The sequence below is a fragment of the Girardinichthys multiradiatus genome, chromosome 11, assembly GCF_021462225.1.
Source record: "Girardinichthys multiradiatus isolate DD_20200921_A chromosome 11, DD_fGirMul_XY1, whole genome shotgun sequence".
NCBI lineage: Eukaryota > Metazoa > Chordata > Actinopteri > Cyprinodontiformes > Goodeidae > Girardinichthys > Girardinichthys multiradiatus.
In genome coordinates, this window is record NC_061804.1 from 27,371,998 (window position 1) to 27,389,728 (window position 17,731).

At 40.7% G+C, this 17,731-nt stretch overlaps 1 protein-coding gene across 4 annotated transcripts in view; it reads left to right on the forward strand.

Moving 5' to 3' along the window:
* Positions 1-337: 337 nt before the first annotated feature.
* Positions 338-17,731, forward strand: part of fam222ba (family with sequence similarity 222 member Ba) — a 47,950-nt gene continuing 30,556 nt past the window's right edge. For 2 of the 4 annotated variants that reach the window (XM_047378692.1, XM_047378695.1), the window contains exon 1: positions 5,294-5,441. The gene's annotated coding sequence lies outside the window, so the exon portion shown is untranslated. Of the gene's footprint in view, positions 470-5,293; positions 5,442-6,255; positions 6,573-17,731 lie in introns of those variants that run through there. The other 2 variants (XM_047378694.1, XM_047378693.1) reach the window with 2 other exon arrangements.

The following is a 17,731-nucleotide window of genomic DNA, read 5'->3' on the forward strand; positions in this document are numbered from 1 at the left end:
GATTGCTAATGTTCACCAGCAAGCAAACCTCTGAGGCCTTCAGTGAGCACCTGAATTATGCTGTAGTTGAATTACACACAGGTGGACTCTATTTACTAATCAGGTTACTTCTGAAGGCGAATGGGTGCACTGGCTTTCCTTTAGGGGTATCAGAATAAGGTTTGAAGGCATGCGCACAGCACACCACACTTCTCAGATTTTTACAAAGCTATGTATTGCTTTGCTTCCACTTCACAATTATGCTCCACCTTGTGTTGATATGTCACCTTAAATCCTAAAGAAAGTTGTTAAAGTTGTTGTTGTGATGTAAAAAGGTATATAACTTGTTTTGAAGGAATTGCAGTTTTTACATCTCTGTTGAAACACATGGGCAAAAACAACCTGATGTGCATAATTTTTCAGCAACTTCTTTGTAATTCCCAGTGGACCCCTGGGGGGGCCCAGCTCTGGAAACACCTGTCAACAGCAGGTAAGACATTCAGAGGCGAAAAACCTCCAACAGCAATTCTAAAAGAGCTCATTACAATGCAGAATCACATCTGCTGACATGAGCAACTTGCAGTTTAAATAGATGATAACTGATGCTCATGGGATCTTTGGGCCCAGGATGATATTCTGTTGATTATTCGGTGAGGGCTGCTGCGCCCTCTAACCACAAATAAAATTGCACTGCGCAGACGTTTTCCTTCCCTCTGGTTCCTGGAGCCCACAGAACACAGCTTATCCCAGAGGGTGCTCAAAGCACATTTCTGACAATGTTGTTTAAGGTTATATTGGCTGTTGTGCCATGCCTGCTGTCATACCCACTCCCTGCAACTCTTCAGAACCAATCCACAATGACAAGCTGACATAATAACTTTATAACCATAAGGTCTGTAAGGGTAATCAACAGACCGAAAAGCCACGGTTTGCATATTGATTGATTACTGTAACATGTTGTTCCAAACGTGCATGGTGAAAGCAGGCAGAGCAGATGTCTCCCTGTAGTCCATCAAACCCGCCGGCTGTTTGTTAGTCTTTGAGGACTTGCTCGGGTTGGAACAAACACCTCCACTGGGGGAGAATGATGAAGGATATCAGGTAGCTCACAATCTGTCATCATCTAACTCTAAAAGCTCACCAGTGGTTGAGAGGGCAACAAAAATGGAGCTTTTAGCAGACACTTACAGCCGAATTCCATTTGAACCAGAAACCAAAAAGGATATTTGAGGATCAGTAATGTTTAAACTTCCTCTACATCTGCCTCTCTCCCACTCTCTGCCTCTCAGATTCATTCAAGGCCATTTTTCCTCCCTCTGGGCTTTCCTCACATGGCCACTTCACATGGGAGTGTATCTGAGTTCTTTCTGTAACAGCATTAACTTTGGCCTTCAGAAAGAACCCACTACACCCAGCCAAAAAAAAAGGTTTTGCCAGAGTATCATTTAATCATAAGCACTTTGCTGTTTGAAGTGCACTTGCCAATGAGATCCAGCATGTTGTGATGGAAAAATCTCTCCTTGTTGCTCCAATCCAGCATGCTGTTGATTCCTGACCAATCCGGTTTGTTGTAATTTAAGCATCCTGTGGTGCATTAGCAGGTCAAATCTCCCTGAATATGCAGAATGTTTCTGCAGCTGAACAAAGTGATGTCATGACGCAACCTCTCTACCACCCCGGCCTTTACTGCATCTCCTGTTGATTTACTGGGATTAGACATGCAATGAGTGTCAGGTTCATGCACTAATAGGGAGACGTCTCAGCTCCCAGGGAATTACAAAGTATACGCAGAAGTCATGGGGCATGTCAACGTGGGAGTGGAGGTGTGTATTGAATGTACAGGGGGGTAGCATCCATCACTCCATCATTGCTGATTGCAGTGAGAGGCGTGATGCTACACAGGCGGCTGACTTTCTATAAAACAGTCACTCCTTAAATTAATCATGCTGAGACCTCCAGCAAAGACGGGGTATTTGTAAGGAATCCCACTGATTAATGAATATATGGATGAATCTTTATATATAAAGGCATGGGGTTTATCTGTTGCCCTACATGTGATGCCTTAAAAGTCCCCCAGGTTCCCTCCATCCAGCAATCACTGTTCCATACGTCGTTGCTCAGGCTTCCTTTTTAAAAGAGGTGATTTGGCTCCAAACTACCCATATAGGTCACAGCGATGCTCTGATTGTACAATCTCTTTCTCGGTGGGGGATATAAAAGGGGGAGAAAAAAAACTTTTATTCATTCTAGACTTGCAATCGATGAGACTTGTCTGTGAAGTGGATCAATAATGCCTCCCTCTGAAATCATCAATCACGTCAGTGTTGAATTTAAAAAGCGTAATTAGGAACAACGTTCTTAAACATTCTGTATTGACATCTTCTTCGCTATGGAGAAAGACACCATTCTGCATCATTAACTTTGTATTATTGCCTGATGGGGCCCACTGCTGCTACTTCCCCACCTGCTGAACTCGGAGCGCTGCATGTGATTGGGCTTTCAAACCAAATTCTTCCCTCTTTTTGCTGCTGCTGATGGGGGAATTGAAGCTTGCAGGCCTGAATTGGCTGAAGTATTGTAATAAGCCGGGTCTGTTCTGAATGCTGGGCTGTGCAGTTATCTTTCACAATGCGCCACATCAGACATGTTTGTGGCTCTGAACGTGTGTAATTTTCTCTGGGACAATCATATGTGATTACTTTTGTGGCGACTCCACCTTGACATGACATGACACGGCCACCAACACACGTTTTCAAGCATTCTCCCTAACTCGGCCCGATCTTCAGTGTTGTCCGTCTGCCTCTATCTGGTAATAAAAGGGTATCAATACTGTGGAGAGGGCAGGTGGGCGATTGTAATGGAGTAATTTATTTTAGTTGTCACAGAAATATAAGTCTTTGATTAGGAGGCCATGCACACCAGGCTGCACAAATAGAACATTTCATCAAATCACAAAGCATGTGACACTATTGACCAGGATCGCTCTCTCTTAGCTTTATCTTTTCCAACAAGATTCCTAGTATAGGACAGGTATGAGGAACACAATGACGCAGAACCAGTTAAAATTGCATGCATAAACAAGAAAGTGTCCATTAAGAAAACCTTACAGTACTGAAAAAAGGCTTTTGAGTATTTATTTATTCATTTTTGTGATTTATGTTACAATATACAATGTACCCAGAACCGGGCAAAGGTTGCAGTGGGGCCCATTTACCACCATCACTTCAAAACTGTTCCAGGTTGACCAGTTTCATACTTTGTGCACTAAATACTGTACACGTTTAAATAACTAGCAAGAAAATAATGTATGATAAAATGTCAATCAATCATGTTACAATATTAAACAGCACTTGGGATAAAATGCTTTAGAAGTTGACAGCTGGTAAATAAATTGTAGAGAGAGAGTTATTCTTTTGATATACTTATTTGTGGCTATTGTTTTCACTGTTCACTTTGACACAAACGCAAAGGAGTACCATTAAAAAACAGTTGATTATTTCAAACACTTACATAGTGCATAGCTTCTGCTGCTTCTGTTGATGCATAGTTGCAAGTTATTCATTTGCCACTTTTTTACATGCTAAATAGAAACTCTAAATTGTTTAAAAAGGCTTATTCTTTATAAACCTGATTGCATATATGGAGTTTGAAATCTGAGCATCTATGCTCTCTAAGCAGTGTTTTAATCGGCTTTTGCTGTTGTCCAGTTCTGAGCATATTCAGAGGCTCTAAAACTCTTTTCAAATGTGTTGATTACAAGTAGCTAGGCTTTATTTTGTAATATTTTACCGTTTTTCTTTGTACTTTGGCAACATTTGGCCTCATTTTCTGTTCAACATTGTACCTGGTCGTGACAAAATGTTGTGCATATTGAGTTTAGACCTTAAGGAATCACCTTACTGCTGCCAAAATAATCTTTAAGTGCCAAACTGAGTTATCTTTGTCAGATTTAGTAAAGAAATTTAAACAAAAAATGTCTTTGTGAAAATGTATTGGGGAACAAAGTATATTGCCGTTTGATTCGATTTATAATACAATGCAAACAACAGTGTTTTGTGCCAGTTGGCAGAAAGTTTTTTATCTACGGAAACCCACCCAACTGCATCATGTTATTGATTTTCATCAAGCATGAGGTGACAGTGGAAAAGAACAACTCCCTTTTAACAGGAGGAACCCAGCTCAATGTGTGTGGCCATCTACCTTCACTGATTGGTGGTTTGGTAAGCTAGAGCAGGCTCACAACAAACACAGATGCACTGGTACCTTCTATGTTAAAGAAGAGTAAGAGGTAAATTACTTAATATACAATAGGGGCAGTCTGCTGAAAAGGGTCAGATACTTAAATAACTGCACAGAAAATAAGGAAGAAACACACATTGTAGAAAAGAAAACATTTTCAAAGATTTCAGAAACTGAAGATTACAGATGAAATCATTCACATTACAACAAGGTCTCGGTCCTTTGGTTATGATTTGCATATCCTACTGAAATTGTGGTCATGGTTAGAACATACACAGTTCCTTGGAAAAGTATGTACCTTGGACTTTTTCACATTTTGGCACATTACAAACACAAAGTTTTATTGTGATTTTATGGGAGAAACCCAAAACAAAGTAGAACATAATTATGTTGTGAAAGGAAAACTATACATAGTTTGAAGGGCAAGGCATACTTTGTGCAACAACCTTTTGATGCAATAGCGCAATAGCTGCAAGTCTTTTAGAGTATGTCTCTTTCTGTTGCCCATTATTCTGTGTACAATAGCTAAAGCTCGCTCTGGCCAGGTTCCCTCCCACTGCTGAAGAAAAGCATCCCCACAGCATGATGCAGTCACATCTGTGTGACGACTCCGTCCCCAACGCCTCCACTTCCACTTCATAATTATACTGTACTGGTCTATAGCACATAGTCCCACTAAAATAAACCACAGTTTGTAGTTGTAATGTGACAAAATGTGAGAAACTTAAAGGGGCACGAATACTTTTGCAAGGCACCAATTATATAAGGCAAACCAAACCACAACATAAAGATGTAAAATTGAAAGGACTGTGTGCTAACTTGTTTACCAAGAAATATATAGTGGGCAATTGCAGCCATCTGTGATATTCAAAATTAAATTAAATACTAAAACACTTTATTAATTCAATATATGTGATATGATATATCTAACTGTAAGGAAATTATTTTATTTGACAAAATAAATATTTTTCCCACAGATCATTTGAAGCAAACGTGAATTTCGCCATTTAGCCCATTTAAATTGGACTCTGGCTGTACCTTTAACGCTCTCTGTCGCACGGCTGTTTGGAATGGCACCAGTCAGTGCGCATGCGCCGGAAGTTGGTGCCGCAGACAGCAGCAGCAGCAGTGATTCGGCCAGCGCAGGGCGACGGCAGAAAAACTGTCCGTTTTAAACCATGGCCACGGTCTAAAATGATGGTTTTCCCCGAGGTGAACGGAGGGTAAGTGCCTGCGTCTTTTTCTCGTGTTTGCTGCTCGATGCCGTGTGACGTTCTCCTAAACCGAGGCATAAATATGAGGGGAGGCTGGGAAGGCAACAATGGGACTGTGTATGTTTCAGACTGTCTGGCTAGCTTAGCCCGGAGCCCTGGCAGTCAGCTGGCACTCTGACTGGCAACCTGGAGGTTCATAGCTTTCTGCTGACCCCGTTTTATCCCAGCGTATCTGTTGTGAAACCCCCCAGCTACAGTTTAACCCCCCCAGAATGGCATACATGTTTGTAGACACACAGGGAGCCTAATTTTATTGTTGAAAGCTGCTGTTAACTGAGCGAACTGGGGTTGTATTGTAGGGCTTTTTAGCTAGTTGTATTTTGTGGTGTTACACCAACCCACTGGGGATTATTCTTATGCCTGGCACAGGATTGTCATCCACATAATTTGCGCTACACTTGTTAGTTTTATCCCACTTCTCCCAAGATGTTTTCGGTGTTAAGCTAAAATAAGCATCCTTGTGGTAAAGTTGGGGGTTGTTTTATTACATTGATCTTTTGAAAGTGTGTTTTGCTGGTGATATTCCCGAAGCTTTTAGGAAACTGCAAGCAAATATCCAGACTCGAGCGTCAACCTCCTTTGCTAGACGTAGGGATGTGTGCGCTACGCAAATAGCGGCTTTTCGCACAGCGACAGGGGAAAGTGTTTGCACCTGCAAAGACAAGTGTTAAAGGTGACAACAAAAGGTTGACGTCACCAGGCTCATCCTGATCCTGCCGCACAACCTCGACCACCGAGGAGGAGGAGGAGAGCAGGAGGAGCAGCTCCAGAGCAGGAGAGCTCTAATGGATCGTGTCTGGAAGCAGGACTATCTCTGATCAAATTTCGGGTATCCTAAGGGCGCACTTAACTAATGGGATCCTATCGATGCCCTCCCCTCCTCCTGTGAGCCAGGTCTTTACACGGAGGAATGTTAATGTTGCCACAGCCTGTCCGCGTTGTCTTTGGCTGCTCTGAGTCTGCTGGCTCCGTTGATGTGATCGCTCTGTAATGTCACGGATTTTATTAGGAGGCATACCGCAGTAGAGCAACTCCACAGCGGCTGATGGGACTGGGGAAGTTAGCGCTCCTCGGCTCATGGTAAGATAAAACCGAAAGATTGTGGAAAATGGCCGGAAGATGCCAGCTGTTCTATTCATGAGTGTTTCTGATCAGGGTGACCAGATCCATACTAAGACAATGCGGGACAAAGACCGTGTCTGTGTGGGTTAGTGTGCGGCGCAATAAAATTAGAGATGCGCTGATCAGACTTTTCTCACTGGCTTCCGATTTTCTGTGACCGGTCGAATCTGTTTTTATTAGAGTTCATTCTTGCAAGGACACTTAAGAGAAACACGTGCTGCAGTTTCCTCGATACAGAGGTAGCAGTTTTGAATCCTACAGAAAATGAAGTTACAATATTATTTCCTATGTATGCATGAAAGAATATTTCCCTATCCTTTGTAAGATTTTTTTTAAGCTATAAAAAGTGCATAAAATGGCATCAACGAACAGGTGTTTTTAATATAATGAATAATAATATATATTTCTTTTGATAAATTATTTTCAAAACTAAAAATATGTTTTTCCCCATTTTCTCCAATTCAACTGTTAATAAATTTAAGTCGGGACATTTCTCTTTTTTTCTAAATTGTTTAGAAAACTGCAGAACAGAAGGCATGTTTTAAGATTCAGATGTAGCCTGTTATCAAAGAAATTAGAAAAAGCAATATATTGTTAATCTTCAAAAAAAAAAACAATAGGTCACATTGTTTTAATGCTGCTGTATTTGAGGCAGTTCAGCATATCATCCATCTAAACAGTAATCTCAACAAGAATATTAAAACCGTTCTAACTGGACCATCTACTGTTTTCTAAACCAAATCCAAATGCACTTTTCTGAAATGATGTGCAAATAGCACTTTGGTAACAAGATAAGTTGTGGCAAATTAAACCATATTAAGAATGCGGCAAAATAAAAATGTTAGAAAGCTGCATTGCTTTGTGCGCCAAAAAGTCTTCAATCAAGTAATCACCTTTCCTTACAATACCTGCAGCCACTCTCTCACTTACTTCTACTCTGTGGAAAGCACCAACAGATCACAGTCACATGAAAAAGCATTTCCCAAAAAACAAAGGTGAGACTGTTTAATTTATGGCAGCATGGAGGATGGGCTCTGATATACTGTGCTTGCTCAAACAAGAGCCTGATATTACTTGCCCCAAAGTGCAGTTTTGCAATGTAGCTTTCTCCCCCTACATTTTCCAAAGAGCAGATAATTAAATTTCAGACCTTGTTGTTGGGGAAACTCAGGCCCCTCGACTCTCTGCAATTATCAGTGCAGAAGGAATCTTCTTTGCGTTTGGGTGCTATGTTTCCCGGCACAATGAAGATTAATTAGGTCTTAGCAGCAAATTACTGTAAGGCCTCTTCTCATCTGTAAAAAGCAGTTCATCTCTAATGACGGCAGCCTGACAAATTACGCACAACTATCTGCCTAAAGATGCTTGACATACCTTGCGATGCTGAGGTTAACAATCTTTCAGGTTACTCAAGTCGGCGTGTGGTTTTGGTGCCGGAGGTGTTACTTTCTCTGTGTGCTCACGATGCTCTGTTTGAGTCTGAAAATGACGTTTATGTTTGCTTTAAGTCATAAAGCTGGGCAATCAGTCTGAGTGTCAGGAGCACCTGGTTCGTTTGTTCATGTCACGCTAGTCAGCAATGCAGAAAATTACTGCGTTCCACCAAATGGAAATACCACTTGAATGCATGTGTTAATTAGATCTCTGCGTGGCTTTTCAGAGTGCCTCTCCTCCTCTGCCCGTGAGTCATGTGCTGACTCTTTGACCTGCCACTGCAAATCCAGAGTCTCTGCTGAGGGCAAACGGACAGAGAAGCAAGCTCGCCTTGTTTTTTTTTCTCCTCACTAGCAAGATACTGACAAGTATATTTGAACATATTGATTTACAGTGTGGTTTAGGAGGATTGTTTTCTCAATAAATGTTGGCGCGGCATTGAGACTGCTGATCCTTCTCAGTTTGTTTATGGGTGATGTTAAAGTGTTGCAGAAAAACAAACTGTACAGAACATGCATACCAAGACAGGTTAGGAAGCAGAGTACACCATGAATGTAATGCAGACTTGCATAGTTAAAGACACAATTGTTACTACACTGGATCATAAACATTTTCCAATTTTGTAGGGTAAAAACCAGAAACATTAATGTATTTTATTGGGATTGATGTGTTAGACTAATACAGAGAGAGACAAATGATATGCGGTCTTCAGCAATGTTTTCTAACTGTTGTAAAAAGTGGAATGTGCATTTGTATTCAGCACTCTTTCTTTGATATCCATGTTTAAAATCCAGTTTATCCAGTTAATTAGTAAATAAAGTCCACTTGTGGGTGGAAAACAAGCAGCATCATGAAGCCCAAGGAAAACAGCGGACAGGTTGCTAGGCAAGTTTAAAGCAAGGTTGGGCTATGAATTTAATGTCCCAAGGTTTGAACTTCTGATGGGGCAGTCCATAATTCAATCATCCAAAAATGGACATGGTATGGCAAAACCACAAACCTACCCAGACATGGGTACGTCCACCTAAACTGGCTGGATGGGGAAGCCGAGGATTATTCAGAAGAGACGCCAAGAGCCACATGGTAACTGTGGAGGAGCTGCAGAGATCCACAGCTTATGTGGAAAAATCTGCAAACAAATCAATTATTATTTGTGCACTCCACATTCAAAGAAGAAAGTTATTGTTGGGGTGGGGGGATGTTTGGAAGTACTTTTAAGGTTTGCCACAGGGCATGTTGGGAACACACCAAACATGTCGGAGAGGGTGATCTGGTCAGAAGAAACCAATATTAATCATTTTTAGCCATCATGCAACATTCTCTATGTGGTGGGGAACTGCAGTGAATCATGGTGGTGGGAGTGTTATGCTGCGGCGATGCTTTTCTTCAGCAGGATGGTTAGTGTTGACAGGAAGATCGATGGACAGTCCTGGAAGAAAACCTGAGGCTCCAAAAGACTTTAGACCAGGGTGGAGGTTTACCGTCCAGCAGTACAACAACCCTAAACATGTAATTAAAGTTCATACCTGAACCCAATCCAGAATTTATAGTAGAAGTGAAAATTGATGTTTTCATGTGCCTTCCATGCAGTCTGACTGAGTTCATGGTAGTTTGCAAAGAAAAATGGTATCTAGATATAATTTCCATTCCACTCTGTTATTCTGAACTATGTTGTGCTGGTCTATCACATGCATTCTGATTAAAATACGTTGAAGCTTTTGGTTGTAAGGGAACAAAAAATGAAGCATTTCAAGGGGTGTAAATACTTTTGCAAGGCACCGTATATAAGTAGTATTATTGGAAACAAATGTGAGTTTTGTTTGGCTTTAAAGGGATAAAATCAGATTTTCTATGGATCCTGTTGTGATGCCTGCCTGTTTTGTGTTGCAAAAAGTTTTTCTTGCCACATGACAGGCTAACAAGAACCCCATCGATAGGCCTGTTTCGGACACCAGTAAAAAGAGGATAACATCAAAGCTCTGCTTTATTTCTCAGAGACTTCAGAGCAGTCCATGAATAACAGATCACAAGGTACAAAGAGTGAACCGGAGAACTTGAGCAGCTTTTCATGTTTCAGCTGTTGTTGGAAATCACGGGGGTCATTATTATACATTGATTAGTAACAGTTCGGACTCTGTGATTGTTGACTGTGAAATCACTCGGCCAACCAACATAGTTTTTGGATGCGATGATGTTCCGAGCTGAAGTAAGCCACTTAGCTGGCGCTCATTTTGGGTTATTCAAAGGCAGTGATTTGGTGTAGCGTTTTAGTGACGGTACTTGAATTGGAAATGTGTAACCGCATGGCCTTCCAGATGAAATGCATTTGATTCTCTCATATTCCAGCAGTAACTCATGCATGCTAAATCTCTCCCAGGTGCCTGTGTTTTTGATGTGCATAGCAGGTTTTCACTTTGCTCACCTAGTCATTTTTAGAGTAGCAACATTTTTTTGGGATATTATCCATTTAGCAAATGAGGCAACCCTCTGCTATGAGGCACCAGGGTAGAGATTTTTATCTGGTATCTGCCAGCCAGCTCCACCTTTTAGCCCTGTAGTCACCATTGGAGCTGTCTGCCCACACTCACCCACTCAGCCACCCACCCACCAGTAGGAGAACCTCTCTTTGAGGCTACTCTGTGACTCCTCTGCTATATGAGTTTGGTGCCTGACTCGGAGCAGATGTTTGGTAGAGTTGGTGGGCATTTTCAGGTCACGCTCAGAGAAGATACCTGGAATCATAATGCGTGTTTAGGGTAAGCCGATACCTCAGAGAGAAATGACTGTCATGCATGTGACTGCATTTACTTCTTCAGTTTCACCTGATTTCTTTGGTTTTATCTGCAATGGCTGCAGGTGATATTGAGATGTACTTTATGACTTTGTTGAGCAGGATTTTGTGTTGTTTTAGTGATTGTTTTGTGCGTAGATTTGCCTGCTAGCTGGTCGGGCCAATTAGAACAAAAAGCCCTGCTCATGCTGGCTAGTGTCTGTTTTCAGCAAACCTGAGTCTTTAACCATGGGAATGAAATGACAAACACTTGGACCAAAGGGATTTCTGAAATTGTTATGTCTTCAGCTTGAGGGTAATCATGTAGGAATCTTAAGCCTCCCGGTAACAGCAGTCAGTGCTACAGGATCAACAAGGCTAGGGTTAGGATAGCGTCTGTGTGATGAGCAAGTCAGAGACGCTGCAGATGACGGCGTTGTTTATCCGCCTCCATCTCTCAGGAACAGCAGGGCAGATACTGTTATCTGTTTATGGCACAAGATAAGGTCGTCTCAATCGGATCACCGACCCTACGCTGACGCTCCCCATCCGCACAACCAAACGATCTGTGGTAAGAGGTTGCTAGGCAAGTCCTACATCACTCTTAAGTAATCCCAATGGATGCCATTAGCATGTCAGCGGTTATTGCTGCACTTTTCCACCGTGGATGCCAGCTGCACATATCAGGACGTCATTAGCTACCGACAAAAAGGCTCAGAAAATGACCTGAGCTGCGGGGTCAGGAGGGATCTCACAACAAAGCACCAGTAAAGCTATGGGGGATGTAAGGGGAAGGGGGGATGAGGAAAGTGAGCTCAAAGTGTTCTAGTTGGTGAGATGTTAAATAAGGCCAAGTTATGAGAGGATTAGAGATGGAGAAAATGTAAAGTGCTGCTGGCTAATTGGGCTTTATTTGATAAATTTCAAAGGCTTTGTTAGAGTCTAAGTTGGTCAAATGTTTCAGCTCTGTCTCAAGTGTGACGATGTGGGACAAGATTTACAATCTTACTAAGATTAGATTATATTGACATGTACATGCTACATGGTAACAGTTAAAGGGATAGTTCAGTTTTTTTGAAGCGAGATTCTGTGAAGTTATCAGAAATAGTTTCCATAACTTTTAGTAATCAGCAGATATCACAGGGAGTTTGGGAAAAAAGTGAAGATATCCCCAGAGCAGTGGAAGGCTAGCAGCTAGTGTGAAATGTTCACATACTTATCATACAATGCTATATATTAACTCCCTACATAACAGAATGTTGTCAGCTGCAGTCGCCATTGGGTGGTTACAGGCATCAAGTATATCAAGGTTTAAAAAGTTACGGTTTTAAAACCACAAACATTTTCCTGTGGTTTTTATTAAAATGTCAGTGGCTAATGTTTTCTCAGGCTCAATGGAGTATAGAGCAATGGTCCCCCACCTGTAGTTGCATACTGCAGGTCGGCTGGCTAAAGGAATCCTACACTGTTCTCTGATTCACAAAAAAGACTTATTTTGCAGGTTTAAAATATGTTATCTGACGTAAAATAAAAGGGTTAAAATCAGCTAATGTCAACTTGTTTGGACTGTGTTACTCTATAGAGTTCTGAGCCACAAGCACTGGAAACAAACATTTGAACCGTTATACAGGTAAGCCCAAAACTGTTCATACCCCTTGCAGATTTAGGCTTAAAGTAATCTTTTAATTCTTTAATTTCGTTTCCTTAGACTGGAAGTAATGTTAATGTTTTGGGGCGGCCCAGTTAGAGTAGAATCTTAGAGTATCTGTGAAGGAAGCTAAAGATTAGATTGATGCCAGTGGGTCTTTAATCCTCAAAGCTCGTCACCAAAGATAAATCATCAATTTGCTGTAATACCAATTAATGTTTTTTCCATTGAATATTGAGAAGGCTATATGTTAATTTTATAAATGCCATTTTTGTTCAAAACATTTTTTTTTCTTTTAAAGGATGGCCATCTCATTTCCTATCAGACATAAACTTCTTGGTTGAGTAAAAATCATTTCATATCTAAAATCCTGTCTTACAAATTAAATTTATTGGGTTCAGTGATGCTGATCAATATTGGGTTTACAGCATTTTAACAGTATTTTTGCAAAAACTATGAATCTGCATGGATAGAGAAAAGGTTTTACAAATTACAAACTGTCTCTTAACAAATGTGTAACCGTCCGTCCGTCCATCCATCCATCCGTCCATCCATCCAAAGGGAGGCACACAGGAGGGCATCCTAATGATGGCCTAATCACCATAGCTGACTCCTTCAGATGCAGAGGAGCAGCGGATCTATTTTGAGTACCATCTGGATGAAGACGCTCCTGGAACGTAGAGCTTTGCTTTTTGGCTCAGCTCTTTCTTCACCACAACCAACTGGAGCAGCACCCACATTACTGCAAATGAAGCCCCAGTCTTTCTGTCCATCTCCCGCTCCATCCTACCATCACTCATGGACAAGACACCAAGATACTTAAACTCCTTCACCTGAGGCAGAGACTGACCCCCAACCCACAGTAGGCGGTCCACTTTTTTCCAGTTGAGAACTATGGCCTTAGGCTTGGAGGATCTGACTCTCATCAGGCGTAATCGGCACAGAATAACTCAACACAGGTTTGCTTACTGTACATTTTGCGGTTTTAATGTTTCATAAAATCTAGAGTGATCCTAATTCCAAAAAAAGGATTGAAAATGTCTTGTGTCTGTTGTTTTTTTTAACAACTACAATAAAATTTTCATAAATCCCAAACTGTGGTTTAATAAATCTCCATTTTCTGTTGAACAATACAGTTACAGGTATAACCTGTTGAAGTATATTAAATGCTGAACTAGAGATGATTGAATGCATATTAACATGTATTAAAAACAAAAAGCCCATTAGTTTAGTGTTCATAGAAAGCTACAAAACAAATGCTAACTTCATAGTCATTAGTGGCTTACCAGTTTCAGTAGTTTTACAGTGCTTACAGTATCTTGCCATGTCACTCTGTCAACGTTTCTTTTTTTCTGCTGTGTAACAAAAATGGCATCACATAAACAATTTGAAAGTGACATGAAGTTGTTCAAAGGTTAAATAACCGACTTAGGTTTGCAGCATCTCTCACCTCAAGCCAGCATGTGCTGACAGTGGGAAGGAACAACCTGATTTTAACAGAAAAATACCAATCAGCAGAACCTGGCAAGCATTGTTCTAGGTGCATCTTCAATGTTATCAATCCAAATGTTTACTCTGGGCGAAACAGGAGCAGACTGACAGGTCACAGGTGATCAGGGGGATTGAAGCAGCCAGCAGTCTCAACTAATGTAACTTTAGCGTAGTGACACAGATGTTTCTCACCTGAGAAAACGGTGAGACATTTGTTGATCCCATCTTCTAAGAGTATATGTTTACCCATATCATAGAGTTGTTTCCTATTGATCAGAATATTTTCCATTGATTTGTTTTGTACTCCTAAAATCATCTAAAATGAGAGTACCAGCTTGAATAGCTGTTAGCCTTCCTCCTCCCTTAAGTGTTATCCACTTTTGTTCAATCTAAACTCGTTCTATGACAAGTAAGGGGTCAGTTACTAATAATAACTTCACTGAACCTCACTCCAGAAAATACCAACTATTCTTGTAATCACAGGTAATTCAAATAGGGTTTCATTATCCTGTCAGACAAGTAACCATATGTGTAATCTCCAACATACTGTACCTAAAAGATGGTGATGTTATGATGTAGTTGTCCTTTCCTCAGTATGACAAATATTTCACCTCCTTTGGAGGGCTGGCAGAGCAGTTGGAGCTCAAAGATGTGATCTATGTGTCAGGATCTGTCCTGGGAAGGAAGTAAGGCTGAGCTGAGCGAGCTGTTCAGGAGAGCACTAAGGCCAAGGCATTTGGCCACGATCCTCCTCATTTTATCATGGGTTACACCACTTCTCTAGACCTCAGTGTGTGGGAGTGCTTTTTTTCATGCGTGTACTGTACTGGAGAGCCAGCTCTGCTCAGAATGGGTCTCTTTATAACCTTCTAACCCTCTGGTGCTGTTTGCAGCCATTGTTGGCTGCTGTGAATGGTATCTCCGTGCCTTGAAAAGTAACCAGATGACATTCTTCCTGTTGTTCAAAAGGGCCCGGGGTACTGTTGTGAAAAGCGGCTGAAAGCATAGACTAGGACTGTGACCTTCAGAGGCTAATCTCTGGCAAGTTGTCCAGTGCCTGTTGGAGGCAAATGTAGGCCTCCATCTCTGACAGCAATGTACCAATTCAAACAAGGCAGAAATACTTCTGAGGTTTTCAGCTGTTAGACCCGAAAAACATTCAATGTAGTTTTATATTAAACTTCCCAAGGAGCCAGAGGGTGTTTTGTAGCAGCTGAACTGAATCGTTATTCCAGACAGGCAATGTGTCTGACTCCCACATTGTCCAAACAACCTCCCCAGCCTGTGACTGAGCCCTCTGTGCACAGACCGGTGGCATCAGCAGCCCCCTCTGTTCTGCAAGCTGAAATACCGTCGCTGCTGTGAAAGCAGCGGGGATAAAATGCACTTGGTGAGACAGTAAACATCGTTGCAGCTTTCAAACTAGCTTACGTTGTTTATGTCTTTTCCTCTCTGGTGTATTTGCTGTCTTCAGCTGGCTGCCTTTCCTGGAATGTGCAGAGATGCAGTTGCCGCTCTGCAGGGGGATGTTGTCTGTAATCACACTGCATAGTTAAACTGTACAGTTCGACTCAACTGAGGAACAATCAGACAGAGGTCATATGTCTTTATCAAAGGCTTTTATTCATTGATATAATTTTCATAAAATTATTATGGATGTATCTATCAATTTCCAAGCTACAGGGTTCTAATTAACTGTTGTTCTTTATGAACAAGTCTCTGATAACTGTGATTTTTTTTTTTCTGTCAGCCGCACTAGCCGTCTGGCCATGTTTTGTGCAGCCAGTTTTCTCAAAATTACAGCCTGTATTCATGTCATTGCTTGATAAACTCTATTATAGGCTGTGCATTTTGTTTTGTTGATGGAACAAATCAATTTTTTCCCCTAACAGTTAAAGCTTTTCTCACCGGTTACTGTGACTTTCATTGATGAAATGGAAAACACACTGACTGCTGCAGCTCTCGGTCTGTCTATGTCATGTGACCTGCTCTGCACTGTGCTTAGATTTCCCCAGATGGCTTGGGGTGTACTCTACAAAAGTCTGAACAGAACTTCATGTTTCTCTTTAAAATACCCTTCTTAAAAACCACTATAAGTTCTGTGGTGTTTAGGATGCGTTCAATGGATGATCACACTTTTCTTTTAATTGATAGACATCAGTTTTATTCAGTTTGCCTTTAGGATCACATTGATGTTACCAGATCAATCCTGAGGAAATGTTAACAGGAGATACAACTTCATAATTATAGTGAAAAATTATTTTCATAGGTGAATATTAACGTAGTGATTATGTTTATAATGTAGTGCACCAATCAAACAGTGGCTGAAGCATCTGCCCTTAAATGTTATGATCTTCAAACCAAAGCATTAAATTTATGAAGCCAAAGAACAAACTGTTTTAAATTATATCTGCTTACCCTTAACTAAAACCCCACAAAAATATATTACTAGCTGACTTTTTAGCAAAATTAATATAAAAACATAATGGACATGCTAACATTAGTCTAGCTAACTGCTCAGATATGTATTTTTCAAAAGTAAGCTATGCATCAGGTCACACGCTGCCAGGGTATTATTATAGCTTTACTAATTGAGTTAATCTGTGCTGTTTATCTAGGATAGCATTTTACTGCTCTTTAAAGCTACAGTTTTCAAGCAAATGCATGATATGGATTTTATTAACTAAATAATGAAGTACTGGACCGTGATTTTGAATCAACAAGTCTTTAAACCTGTAGGACCTGGAACGTTGGTTTTAGGGGCTCAAATTCCTGATTGAGACATTACGGCTTGGCAATATGGACTTAAAGTTTTATCACAATATTTTGTGGTATTTATTGTGATAACAATAAAAGTGACAATAAGGTATTTAGAACTTTTTTTCAGTCTCTTTTTCAGCAACTGTAAGCCTGTCATTGTATGTCACTGAGTCCAAAGCCCCACAAAAATAAATGCTGCTCTAAAAACAACGGACCCATTTTGACATAGGCTCCTTCAGGACCCCAGTTACATAAAGACGTGTGATTCTTATCTAATCATATTATCAAAGTTGTTGGTTTTTATTGCATGGATTTAACAAGAAAGAACATTGTAAACATAAAAAACTCTGACAATACCGTCTGTTTTTGGGGTTTTCAAACATCATTAGTTGGGATAAATGGTTGTCATGATAAATCCCAATTCCTATCTTTAGAAATTTTTCACTGTAACTATAAATGATACCATAAATGTCCATGCTTTGTTTTTAATCATTAAAGCTTGTTTGAGCATCTGCTGCATTATTATGTGTTTGCATTTGTCTGTTTTCTGCTTGCTTTTTAAGTGTTGAAATGTCTGATGATGCTCGATCAGTCAGAGCCTCTACAACATAATACAATGTTGGTTAAAGCCTGGAAACGTCCATGCCTGCTGTGTTAGAGCTGTACCACCTGTATTGGGTCAAGATCGGGGTCATTTGTCTTTGAGGACTCTGTTGTTCAGGGGGCCCCTTTTTCAGTTGCATGTACTGTTGTGGATTGACGTGCAAAAGAAAAGGCGTCATGTTTCGAGGGCCTCTTTTTGTCAGACATCTTTCAGCGCTGAATGATTGGCATATCTCTTTCCATTTCCTGCTTTTGTTTGCAGCCATTGAGTTTTGAGAGCAAATAATGACATTGACCATTATGTGCGATGTGCTTGCAGGCTGTGTTCATGTGCACGCATAAAAAAAGGCGAGGTTGTTTACAAAGGAAGAAGCTGCATTAGAAAAGGAAAATGTCAACTTTTATCATGCT